General features: G+C 39.7%; 1 protein-coding gene across 7 annotated transcripts in view; it reads left to right on the top strand.

Annotated features, from left to right (window-relative positions):
• The window catches only part of LOC143351799 (kinesin-like protein KIF13A), a 132,791-nt gene that overhangs the window by 86,950 nt on the left and 31,722 nt on the right, over window positions 1–14,119 (top strand). The gene's annotated exons all lie outside the window — the stretch shown is intronic.

Below are 14,119 nucleotides of genomic sequence, written 5' to 3'. Positions count from 1 at the left end.
TAACCTCCTTCGAAATAACAGGTGCAAAAATAAAAGCCAATTAATCAGTCTCCCAGTGTTCGTGACGAATAACATCGAAGGTTATAGTGCTCTTTTTAAGTTAATTTATATATTGAAATTAAACACTGAATTAGGAATAATATTTTTATAAAATCTCTTAGCCTCCAAATATAATATTTCTGGGAAAAATTTTAATGGGAGATTCTAGAAGTCAAGATAAGACGAAAATCAAGAATATTAATTTGTTGATTGAGGCTTCGTTAAAAAGTTATAGAAACATTTTCGGCCACACGGTAGATTTTTGGTAAAGAATTTTTTTCTCGTAAGTGGGTAGGATTTCGGGGGTATGCCTATTGACCAAAAATGATCGTAATTGACCCCTGCAACTAAAAATAATTTTTCTAGAACGATTTGAAATTTTTTTATTTTGTTGAAAAATTTCATACATATTCGAATTTTTTTCTCGAAAGTGGGTAGGATTTCGGGGATATGCCTATTGACCAAAAGTGATTGTAATTGACCTCTGCAACTAAAAATAATTTTTTTAGAACGATTTGAAATTTTTTTTTACCGTCGAAAAATTTCACACCTTCTCGAATTTTTTTCTAGAAAGTGGGTAGGATTTCGGGGGTATGTATAATGACCAAAAATGATTGTAATTGACCCCCGCAACCGAACATAATTTTTCCAAAACGATTTGAAATTTTTCTTTTTCGTTCTAAAATAACATACCTTCTCGAATTTTTATCTAGAAAGTGCGTAGGATTTCGGGGGTATGTGTAATGACCAAAAATATTTGTAATTGAACCTTGTATTTAAATATAATTTTTTTTGAATGATTTGAAAATTTTTTTTTCCGTCGAAAAATTACACACCTTCTTGAATTTTTTTCTAGAAAGTGGGTAGGATTTCAGGGGTAGGTCTATTCACCAAAAATATTTGTAATTGAACCTTGTATTTAAATATAATTTTTTTTGAATGATTTGAAAATTTTTTTTTCCGTCGAAAAATTACACACCTTCTTGAATTTTTTTCTAGAAAGTGGGTAGGATTTCAGGGGTAGGTCTATTCACCAAAAATGATTGTAATTGACCCTTGTAATTAAATATAATTTTTTTAGAACGATTTGAAAAATTTTTTTTTTGCCAAAAAATTTCAGCACCTACCCGAATTTTTTTCTCGAAAGTGGGTAGCATTTTGGGGGTATGTGTATTCACCAAAAATGCTTATAATTTACTCTTGCAACCAAAAATAATTTTTCCAGAACTATTTGAAATGTTTTAATTTAATTGTTAATAACTTTTTAACAAAGCCTCCATCAACAAATTGGTATTCTTGAATTTCTCTAGAATTACCCAGTAAAATTTTTCCCAGGTGTGGCCGAACACCCTGTACATACAATGTGTCGATAACGACCAGCGTCAACTTTCAAGAATTAATGGGGATGCGTATCATCGAATATAAGTAATTTTAGTAAATAGAGAGCATTTCTAGATAAGAAATAAAAATGTCAATCGCCCTTTGTTCCCACGTACGTTGAGCTCCGCTGGAACGGAAAAATCAGGATCGTGTTCGTGCCGAGAAAATAGCTCGTTGTTTCTATCGGTCGTGCTGAAACGAAGAGGCGCTGGAGGAGATCGTTCACCAATTCCCGACGATTTAATTACCGTTCCGTAATTGTTCGTTCAATTACCATGAACGTATACCCGGGGCGAATCCAACTGCGCACGACGTCTTTTCTTTCAGAGCTGTTTTCTCACGTTCAGCGACTCTCTTTCGCCCGATGCACGCTGTCGGCAATTGTTTACGATTGTCGATCGAAGGCTCGTGCAACGGCGTGAGAGAGAAGCTCCCGGTGATTCATTCCACGCGACAGTATAGACCGTGAACTAAATGCAAAAAAACAATCGTAAACGACCGGTGTTTTACATATTCGATTTAAACATATTCTATTTACGGGACTAATTACTTCGAATTGGCAGTTGTAACTTGGGAGTAATCGATTTTTTCTTTGTATTCTTTATAAAAATAATTAACGATATTAATCATTATATTATTATTGATAAGAAGGTTCACACTGCAAGTTATTAACCCTTTTACCTGAATTTTAGTCTTCCGCAAGATTTGTATGAATAAAAATTATAGAGATAAATTACGATCCATTGGCGTTCGAGCAGCTAATTTACGAAAATAGGAAAATTTTTACCGAGCCAGATCGCGTGGTTCGCGCGCTGTAAAGCCGTTAATAAACGAGAATTGTAGGTGCGGACGGAACACGAGCGGCGACCAAAGGTTAGAGAGTCGCGACATCGCGGTGGAAATGGTCGACGACTGAAACTCGTAATAAACAATGCGAGAAAAATCGTTCCACGGGCGACTCGTGACGCACGCAACAAAGTAACCCGTAAGATGTAAATGACGTAAACGGGTGCACCGCCACGACTGTATTGTTTTACGACCGAGTGCTATTCAACGATCATAATTGCGCTGTTTGTTCGCGAAGAATGCGAGCCTCTGCACACCTTGCTCGCGTTAATTGCACCTGTACTTTATGCGTCGCCCATTGGAAACACGCGCCGCTCGAATCGCGCATAAAGAATCGAGCTCGAGACAGGAAAGAGGTGTTACTCGTTCACCTCTTTTTTCGGTCGACGTGGAATTATGATATCAGCGTCGATTGAAAAAAGTAGCGCTTCACAGCTCGTGGAACGCGATAATAAGTACTCTCGAGGAGAGGAACAATCAAATTTCGTTGAAACGCCGAGCGTGTAAGAGTTAGTAGGTGGGTTAAACTGGTAATAAACCAGCGTTTCGGTCCATTTTGTGCACAAGTAATCGCATCGAGCTAAAAATAGCGATTTCAAATTTAAACAATGGATTATCGAGATGTGGGTCAAGAAACTTATACTCTGTGGCGTCACCTTCCGTACTCGCCACCAGAGTGCTCCGCTGACTTTCTCGCAAGCGCTCGACCGACCTCCCCTTCAAAGTGACAAGTTTCAAATCATTCTGAAAAAATTATTTTCGGTTATAGAGGTCAATTACAATCACTTTTGGTGAATAGACATACCCTCGAAATCCTATCCACTTTCGAGAAAAAAATTCGAGGTGTGAAATTTTTCGACAAAATTAAAAAATTTCAAATCATTCTGAAAAAATTATTTTCGGTTGCAGGGGTCAATTACAATCATTTTTGGTGAATAGACATACCCCTGAAATCCTACCCATTTTCTAGAAAAAAATTCGAGGTGTGAAATTTTTCGGCGGGAATTGGAAAGTTTCAAATCATTCTGGAAAAATGATATTGCAAAAGTTGCTGAATAAGATAAATTCACAAGTTGAACCTATTGATCACGAATCGTTCGAATCAATTCCTCGAGTTCGAGGAGTCGCCAACTGAACTTTAGGATCCAGCGAAATCCAGGAAGAATGCGTTCTCGATAAAAGGAAAAAAAATAGAAAAGGCAAGATTACAACCGTCGACGTCGGTTGTTCGCGTGCAGCGTAGGTTGACGCGGCACGATAAAGCGAAACGGCGAAAGTTCAGCGCGGCAGTTTTTAATGTTTCAAACGCTTATGAATAAGGGATGAACGTGGAAGTTGTATCGCGGCCGTTCGATGGTCTATCTAGGCGTTTTTCAGGGACATTTCCGTCGGGGTATAACAACCAACAAAACCTCGAGCCCCGCGAATCTTCCGAGTTTCGTTTACGACTTGGACGTGGCGTTTCGTCGAGTCGAATAAGACGATACTTCCTGGCGTCCAGTTGCTGCGTCACGTTGATAAAACAGTCGACACTCTCCATTTTATCTCAATGAAGCGTATGAAGAATAAATTGGTGGGTAAAAAGGGATCCGTGGAGGATGTTTCTGTGCACAAATGGTTCACACGGGACTGTCGGAAGTTCCGAGGGGGTCAAGGGTTAAAGCTTTGGCCTATTATTCGGGTGAAATCCTCGATTTATTGGTTCGAGCGGATCCTCGACCTACGCAGCCTCTGCTGCGCCAGCGACAACTGCCTTAATTAAGTTTACCTTCGTTAAAGCCCCGATTCACGGTTCGCCTTGTACATCCACCGCCTGCAGCGACGTTCTCCAGCCCCCCTCTTTACACGATTTGCATCGTATCCCTAGAAAGCTTGATGGATTATTCATCTCTGTGCGTCACCCTCCGCGAATGGCTCCTACGAATTTCAACTAATTATTCTCATTAGAAATATCCACGTAACAAAGGGAAATTATTACCTCGCATGGAGTTTCGAAAAAATAAAAATTGAAAGTAGCTCTGGTCTTTTGTTTCATCTCTTGAGTCAACCATCGTGTCATATCAGGGGATGACTCAAGAATTTTAGAAAAACGACTCAAGGGTGGAACGGGTTAATTTATTTCAAGGCATTATTTATATTCTTAAAGTGAAAAGCGGTATTCTTTTTTTAATTTCTTAATCAGCCATCGTGTCGTATTGGGGGATGACTCGATTTTGAAGAGAGGTATTCAGACTCGAGGCTGACAATTAATAATATAAGACCGTTCGAATAATTCTAGTAGGGGAAAACGTTGGGCATAGAGTCTCCGGTAGTTCTACTTTCTAGCCATTAAACAAACGACGGACGAGTTTCGATGACGCCACTTTACGGAATCGGTTCAATTTTTTTTTTTCTTTTTATATATAGCTACGAATCCGGTAAGTGGAACGCACAAGTTCTGAATCGTAGACGTCAGACGTCGGCCCGAATGCAAGCAATTATGCTGGACTGTTATAACCCAGTTACACCGGCTGACCACCTGTATACCTTCACTACTGACGGGGTCTGACCACTGCAGAGCCTCGCGTGTCGAAGGCCGTAGGCTCACCTATATACGATATCGGCCAGGGTGGTTCCATGCACACAAGGTGTTAATAAAATATGGGATCCCTTTTCGTAAGGTCGCCAATCCACGCAGGGTGCATCCACGCGACCCCATCGCCTCGTAATATCTCTTTTATCGACTCCGGAGAATCACTGCTCGTTTTCTACAAACTTCCTCGACGCTATTTCCTCCGCGATTTTGTGCACGATTTTGTCCAACTGCCTTTCGAAATATCCTCAGATTGAAATTTTAAGAGGCGTCTGGTCAAACTGAGAATCTTATTTTTAATATTTTTCTATCTTGACCTATTAATTTATTTTCTGAAGAAGTCCTAAAGAGAAAGAGAGAAATAAGGTATCCATGGTTTATTTTTTAAAAAATTGTAATTTGTAAGGTATACGAACGTTGGATAAAACTGTGTAATTCGGTATACTCTACATGTTCGAGTAAAAATCTGACAATTTATAAACTTTCAATATAATTTATACAGATTCTACGAGCAAGGTAATAACTGCGTGGATGTGCATTGCATCTGACGTCAACTTAATGCGCGACTGGTTGAATATTAAGAAGTTAACTTCGATGGTTCACTATCCGCGAGAACGACGTCTAATTAAATTATAGCCAGCACGCGTTAGGCGCTTCTCTACAAGAGTTTCATCGTCGTATAAAACGGAAACTTCCCCAGTGAAGTGAAACTTCTCCAAGACTTAACGTGTCCGCGCTTATTAAAGCTAATACCGTCTCGATTCTCCAGAAAATATAACCGTAAATATTCCGCCTTATTTTGTGAACGGTAATATTATTCCCCCATCAGTTTTTTGTATTTACTTAAATCGAGTAAGATTTTAAATTGAAACGAACAGTAAAATCATATAAAAGTTAATTGGAAATTAATTGTCGGTCTACGAGAGGGTCGAACGAAGTAAACGGTTTTGGGTGCACGTGGAACGAAGCTGCAGTTTGCTATGGAAATATTTTGAGGATTACGATAAGATACAACGTCCTCGAGAATTCCCGGTCGGCGTTTCGCAAGTTGCAAACTCATAAAGCGCACATGCGGCCGCAACACGTGCAAACGGAGCCAGAAAACGGCCGTTTAATGTATCTCCGTGTCACGGGTCAACGAGGATTCCGCTTTTTCGGGACAACGTGGCTACGTGGCTTCTGATAATTTATCGCCCTCGGCTACAGTTTTTGACTGAAGCCCCTATTACTCACCGGATGACCCGATGCTTTCAACTTTGCCGCACCCTCCCACGTACAAGGTGTCCAGCCAGCTATTTAACAACCCACGCGTTTAATAAGTCACGTACATCGAAGGGGAGGGTCGCTTTCCTACCAAATTGCAAATTAAAAGCGTGGACAAATGGATAAACCACTTGTCTGCGCTCACGAAATTAGCGACGATCGAAAATATATTTTTATAGGCATTCAAAGTGGTCAAACTTTAGGAATCCTTGATAAAATTGAAATGTTCATGAAATCACTAACAAATCTTACTTACAATTTCACAAGCGATAATATCGTAGTCGAAATATTTAATTTTGAATAGATTCGCTCAATTCTATTTGCACAAATCATTACAGAATGGTTTTACTAATAAAAAGAAATTACCAAATGATATGAGGAAATTTATTTTGAATAAACTGACTCGTTGCAATTCGTCAGTACCGGTCACCGGTGACCACCACCCTTCAACCCGGAATATCGCCACCCAAAGAGGATAATAAAATAAAAAAAATCAATGAATTTTTATTAAAACAATAATACTTCGCCCTCTGGGTTAGGTCTGGGTTAAATATTTAATTTCGAATAAATTGACTCGTTGCAATTCGTCAGTACCGGTCACCGGTGACCACCACCCTTCAACCCGGAATATCACCACCCAAAGAGGATAATAACATAAAAAAAATCAATGAATTTTTATTAAAACAATAATACTTCGCCCTCTGGGTTAGGTCTGGGTTAAATATTTAATTTCGAATGAACTGACTAGTTGTAATTCGTCAGTACCGGTCACCGGTGACCACCACCCTTCAACCCGGAATATCACCACCCAAAGAGGATAATAACATAAAAAAAATCAATGAATTTTTATTAAAACAATAATACTTCGCCCTCTGGGTTAGGTCTGGGTTAAATATTTAATTTCGAATGAACTGATTAGTTGCAATTCGTCAGTACCGGTCACCGGTGACCATCACTCTTCAACCCGGAATATCGCCACCCGTAGAGGATAATAAAATAAGAAACCAATGGATTTCTATTAAAACAATAATACTTCGCCCTCTGGGTTAGGTCTGGGTTAAATATTTAATTTCGAATAAACTGACTCGTTGCAATTCGTCAGTACCGGTCACCGGTGACCACCACCCTTCAACCCGGAATATCGCCACCCAAAGAGGATAATAAAATAAGAAACCAATGAATTTTTATTAAAACAATAATACTTCGCCCTCTGGGTTAGGTCTAGGTTAAATATTTATTTTCGAATAAACTGACTCGTTGCAATTCGTCAGTGCCGGTCACCGGTGACCACCATTCTTCAACCCGGAATATCGCCACCCAAAGAGGATAATAAAATAAAAAAAATCAATGAATTTTTATTAAAACAATAATACTTCGCCCTCTGGGTTAGGTCTGGGTTAAATATTTAATTTCGAATGAACTGACTGGTTGCAATTCGTCAGTACCGGTCACCGGTGACCACCACCCTTCAACCCGGAATATCACCACCCGAAGAGTACAATAAATTAAAAAATAAATGAATTTCTATTTAAAAAAAACCTCTAGGAAGACGATAGAATGAACGGAACGAGAAAGTTACCGGAATAAGATTCCGTCTCGCGTACGTAGGAACGTTTCGTGCCAGGAACCGGGCATATGTGGGTGAGTCTCGTTGAATATTTCACCGGTCACCTTGTATATTCTTGCACGAAAGGGGTTCCGTCACGCGATGGTCAGCCCCGTTCTCTTCGTGTCCGAGTCGAGGGGCTCGGTCTCGATTAAAACAGGGACTATCGAGCGGACCGCGTCGGCTTTGCACACAAGTTCGCGGATCCGCAGCGCGCTAGAAACACGCGGATAGGGATCCCCGACGACCGGGGGCTCGAGGTCGGCCCAATTTGCGTGTGCCAAGTGTTTCCGTGATCCTCTGCGCGACCAACACCCCCCTGGCATTTTTCCCTTTTTTTCGCCGCGACGGTTTCGGGCTGGGTTCAACGACCCCGCTATCAACGAACGACATCTGCTGGGCGAACGTTAGACAGGTAAGAGAGAAATTTCTGGCACCAGAAACGGGTTACACGAATCCACTCAGTCCCAATCTTCTCGTTTTGTTGATAGATGCTTTGTTTTTCTGGGTTTTATTCGTTTCGATCGTCGTACGGTGCAGTTGGGTCTCCTGTGACCCACGCTGGAGTCTATTTTGAGGTTAACTGGGTCTGGCGAATTTATTTATGGGGGAAACGCTCTTTAGTTCAAAATGGAGGACAGAGTAAAAATTATGCAAGAGAAAATATTTTGTGGGTTATAGAAAATGGATGTTTGTAGCATAGGAGGGTGCAATTGCTCGCGAATAGTGTCGTGTCGACAATGAACACTTTATTTTCTTTGTTTTGAGGTTAGTTTCGTCCGTGGAAGGTGTCTATGCACATACTTTTACTGTTTCGAATCCTATATCAAATTCTATCAGAAACTCCTTGTCAAGAATGAAAAAAAATGTTCCTCGATACACGTTTGAAACAAAATGGCAGATATAACTTTCTATTTCGATTGAACCATCTCAAAGGATTTCATTGGTACAGAAAAAGAAAGGATTGCAAATTTTACGGGTTGAGGAAGTGGATATTTGTAGTATGGGGGGGTTGCAATAGCTCGCGAGTAGTATCGTTTCGAAATTATGCGAAGTTCGGAGTTTCCGTGCGCCGTGGCTCGAACAAATCTCCGAAACAGCGCCATTAGGCGGTCCTCGAGGCTCCTGTGGATCCTTTATGCCGGTATTATTCTTCCGAAAGTTTTCTATCACCGGTCTAATCGTTGCCCCCGCCCACCCCTTTCGCCTGGAACGCGCATCCCTGTAATTATGCAAATTGCCCGTGCACGTAGCTGTTGTTGTCCCGATTTAAAACGCAGTTAGGATGCTGCACGGTGCCATGCAGTCGAACCCTCGCAGCTCCGGGTAATTCTGCCAAACTCGCGGAGACGTTTCTTGGCACGTTCGAGACGCGATCGAAAAAGTTTTATCGCCGCGACCGGGACTCGCGTTTCGATCCGTTCGACTCGTGGAAAACTTTCAAAAATTCTGTCGACGCGTAAAGCGTAAACGAACGTTTTAGAAAAATGCTAGGAAACGTCGTCGACGATTCGCATTTTTAATTTCAGCCCCCGACCGAGGATTTAATCCTCCATAAATCCGTTGCAACGCTTATTTTTATTCGCCGTTCATCCTTGAGTTCAATATTCCGACTGTACGTACTACGAAGGACGCAATAAGTGTAAGGAAATTATGCGTCACGAATAATTCTACGCCGTTGGATCGTTCGAGGTCTGTTGGAACGAGTATTATTTATATTTCTCGTATAATTTATTTGTGATTCAGTCGATGATGTTTTATTAAAATTCTTCGGAAGCCTGCGATTATTTGCAATGTATTCCTCGAGGAATTTGTTTCGTGTGATGTGGATATTATTTTAAATTGTGTCGTGGAATAATCTTTACTGCAGGAGATTGAATTTAAAAAATAAGGGAAAATTGAGGAATGAATTGTTTATGTTTCGTTTTAAATCGTTGTCTATTAGATAAGAATTCGAGGTATCCGCGCAATGCGTCGGAACCGATCGTCGTTTATCTCGACGTGGAATCGCCGTCCTCGGGCAACAACGTTTCTCGCCAACTGTTCCCGTCGCTCGAACTCGCCGGAAGGAATCTTGTAAACTCGTCCTCGGGGATTGCTTTTAACGCGTTTAAGCAATCGCCCGACGCTGGCGAAGTTTCACGGAATTTTTATGGCGAGAGTTAGGAGTTCGAATAGTTTAAATACAGCTGAGCTTTTATCGATACCGAATTCACTGTTTTTCAAATTCTCCTCCAACCGGAAGTTCGTCCCTCCGCTACTTACCGTTCTTTTATCCCGCGCGAACTTCGCCATTCTCAGATTGCAAATGGACGAACGAAAGCTCTGCTCAACTCTGGGAATATTATAATGGAGTCTCTCGCTGAATTTTATTATTTAGTATGATAGATCTTAGAGAGAACGAATTAATTTAAAATATTAGTGCTTGAGAAGGGGGGGGAAATTTATTTTAAATCTATCGCCATCGGAATCGTATCTACTTTCTTCGAGAACGAAAGCTCTGTTTAACCCTAGGAATATTATAATGGAGTCTCTCGCTGAATTTTATTATTTATTTATTTAGTATAATAGATCTTAGAGAAAACGAGTTAATTTAAAATATTAGTACTTGAGAAGGAGGGAGAAATTTATTTTAAATCTATCGCCATCGGAATCGTATCTACTTTCTTTGAGAACGAAAGCTCTGTTTAACCCTGGGAATATTATAATGGAGTTTCTCGCTGAATTTAATTATTTATTTATTTAGTGTAATAGATCTTAGAAAGAACGAGTTAATTTAAAATATTAGTGCTTGAGAAGGAGGGGGAAATTTATTTTAAATCTGTCGCCATCGGAATCGTATGTACTTTCTTCGAGAACGAAAGCTCTGTTTAATCCTGGGAATATTATAATGGAGTCTCTCGCTGAATTTTATTATTTATTTATTTTGTATAATAGATCTTAGAGAGAACGAGTTAATTTAAAATATTAGTGCTTGAGAAGGAGGGGGAAATTTATTTTAAATCTGTCGCCATCGGAATCGTATGTACTTTCTTCGAGAACGAAAGCTCTGTTCAACCCTGGGAATATTATAATAGAGTCTCTCGCTGAATTTTATTATTTATTTATTTAGTATGATAGATCTTAGAGAGATCGAGTTAATTTAAAATGTTAGTGCTTGAGAAGGAGGGGGAAATTTATTTTAAATCTGTCGCCGTCAGAATCGTATCTACTTTCTTCGAGAACGAAAGTTTGAAATTTCAGAGTTCTATGAGGTTCGATGTCACGGAACAATCGTCATATGGGGCGAGAGTCGTTCGTAGGATGTAAGAAGAATGCTTTCTCCGATATTGCGTGAAATGTAGCCATTCGAAGGAATCGTCCTCCATCGTCGATATAATATAACGTACAAGTCATATTGTATACTCTGCTGGTGGATATTCGACGTCTGATTCGCGAAATTCTTTCCTCTCCAAGGTGTGAAATCGTGTTCGAGCAAACGTAAAGAGAATCTTCGAAAGGATACCAAGATTTACGATACAAATAAAATAAATTGTTTCTCGTCGAATCGATGTAACGAATATATCTTTTTTTATTTTGGTGAATTAGAGAAAATATAAATATTACATCACACTCGGATACGTAGAGCACCATTTTTGACGTTTAAAAAAAAAAGAAGGGTCACGGAGAGAAGTCCGTTTAAAGAAGTCTTTATTTCGTAATTAATAATTTTATTTTAAAGTTTTCGGACAGGCTTAATCGCACGGAGTGTTAAAAATGCTTTCATAACCGATTCAGCGTGGCGTCGAGGATTTTAAAATGGCATTCGAATTTATATTTAAATCGAGCGAATGAATGAAACTCAGCCCTGAAAATTTCCATGAATATTAAAAGAAGCCGCGTTTTGCGGTTTTCATTTGAATCGAAATCGGGGGCTTTCACGTTCGGTTCAACTGAAATCGTATTCATTTAGACGCCCCGGCGTTGGAGGATCCTCTCGCAGCGCAATTTTTAATGAATCCCGAAAACCGGAAAGCGCAAAACATCCTCCGCGGACATCGAGAGCATCGATTTTTCATCGTATTAATTTTTTTCAATTATCACGGTAACATTGTGCACTTTGGTTTCTGTGAATTTTAAACTTTCCATCGAAATAGACCATGTTGTACTACTGATAATAATTCTTTAAAATAATGTGTGAAAATTGTAGCGCAAAACATAGAAATATTCTTGTCTGTTTTTTATCATTTTAAGAGTATATTACGGTTCTTCAGAGACAATATTGCAAAGTGCCAGGAAGTCGAAAGTGACGGTCACTGGTGACCCCCATGACATTTATGAGGATCAAGAACTATTTTCATGGTTTATAGCTTAGTCTAACCAGTTCTAAAGCAGATAAGGCTACAGAAGGGTGATAAATATTGACATAAAGTTGATTCGAGGGATTTAACTTAACTAGATGCGACGGTCACCGGTGACCCCCATGACATTTAAGAGGATCAAAGACAGTCATTGTGGTTTATAGCTTAGTCTAGTCATTTTTAAGCCAGATAAGACTATAGAGGGATGATAAATATTGACATAAAGTTGATTCGAGGGATTTAACTTCACTAGATGTGACGGTCACCGGTGACCCCCATGACAGTCAAGAGGATCAAGAACTATTTTCATGGTTTATAGCTTAGTCTAACCAGTTCTAAAGCAGATAAGGCTACAGAAGGGTGATAAATATTGACATAAAGTTGATTCGAGGGATTTAACTTCACTAGATGTGACGGTCACCGGTGACCCCCATGACATTTAAGAGGATCAAAGACAGTCATTGTGGTTTATAGCTTAGTCTAGTCATTTTTAAGCCAGATAAGACTATAGAGGGATGATAAATATTGACATAAAGTTGATTCGAGGGATTTAACTTAACTAGATGTGACGGTCACCGGTGACTCCCATGACAGTCAAGAGGATCAAGAACTATTTTTTCGGTTTATAGCTTAGTATAACCAGTTCTAAAGCAGATAAGGCTACAGAAGGGCGATAAATATTGACATAAAGTTGATTCGAGGGATTTAACTTAACTAGATGTGACGGTCACCGGTGACCCCCATGACAGTCAGGAGGATCGAGAACTATTTTCACGGTTTATACCTTAGTCTAACCAGTTCTAAAGCAGATAAGACTATAGAGGGATGATAAATATTGACATAAAGTTGATTCGAGGGATTTAACTTCACTAGATGTGACGGTCACCGGTGACCCCCATGACAGTCAAGAGGATCAAGAACTATTTTTACGGTTTATAGCTTAGTATAACCAGTTCTAAAGCAGATAAGGCTACAGAAGAATGATAAATATTGACATAAAGTTGATTCGAGGGATTTAACTTCACTAGATGTGACGGTCACCAGTGACCCCCATGACAGTCAAGAGGATCGAGAACAATCTTCACGGTTTATAGCTTAGTCTAGCCATTTTTAAGCCAGATAAGGCTATAGAGGGATGATAAATATTGACATAAAGTTGATTCGAGGGATTTAACTTCACTAGATGTGACGGTCACCGGTGACCCCCATGACAGTCAAGAGGATCAAGAACTATTTTTACGGTTTATAGCTTAGTATAACCAGTTCTAAAGCAGATAAGGCTACAGAAGGGTGATAAATATTGACATAAAGTTGATTCGAGGGATTTAACTTAACTAGATGTGACGGTCACCGGTGACCCCCATGACATTTAAGAGGATCAAAGACAGTCATTGTGGTTTATAGCTTAGTCTAGTCATTTTTAAGCCAGATAAGACTATAGAGGGATGATAAATATTGACATAAAGTTGATTCGAGGGATTTAACTTCACTAGATGTGACGGTCACCGGTGACCCCCATGACAGTCAGGAGGATCGAGAACTATTTTCACGGTTTATACCTTAGTCTAACCAGTTCTAAAGCAGATAAGACTATAGAGGGATGATAAATATTGACATAAAGTTGATTCGAGGGATTTAACTTCACTAGATGTGACGGTCACCGGTGACCCCCATGACAGTCAAGAGGATCAAGAACTATTTTTACGGTTTATAGCTTAGTATAACCAGTTCTAAAGCAGATAAGGCTACAGAAGAATGATAAATATTGACATAAAGTTGATTCGAGGGATTTAACTTCACTAGATGTGACGGTCACCAGTGACCCCCATGACAGTCAAGAGGATCGAGAACAATCTTCACGGTTTATAGCTTAGTCTAGCCATTTTTAGGCCAGATAAGGCTATAGAGGGATGATAAATATTGACATAAAGTTGATTCGAGGGATTTAACTTCACTAGATGTGACGGTCACCGGTGACCCCCATGACAGTCAAGAGGATCAAGAACTATTTTTACGGTTTATAGCTTAGTATAACCAGTTCTAAAGCAGATAAGGCTACAGAAGGGTGATAAA

This window comes from Colletes latitarsis, chromosome 2 (assembly GCF_051014445.1).
Source record: "Colletes latitarsis isolate SP2378_abdomen chromosome 2, iyColLati1, whole genome shotgun sequence".
NCBI classification, from domain to species: domain Eukaryota; kingdom Metazoa; phylum Arthropoda; class Insecta; order Hymenoptera; family Colletidae; genus Colletes; species Colletes latitarsis.
The sequence above is the reverse complement of the archived record's forward strand: the minus strand, read 5'-3'. Positions and strand labels throughout refer to the sequence as shown.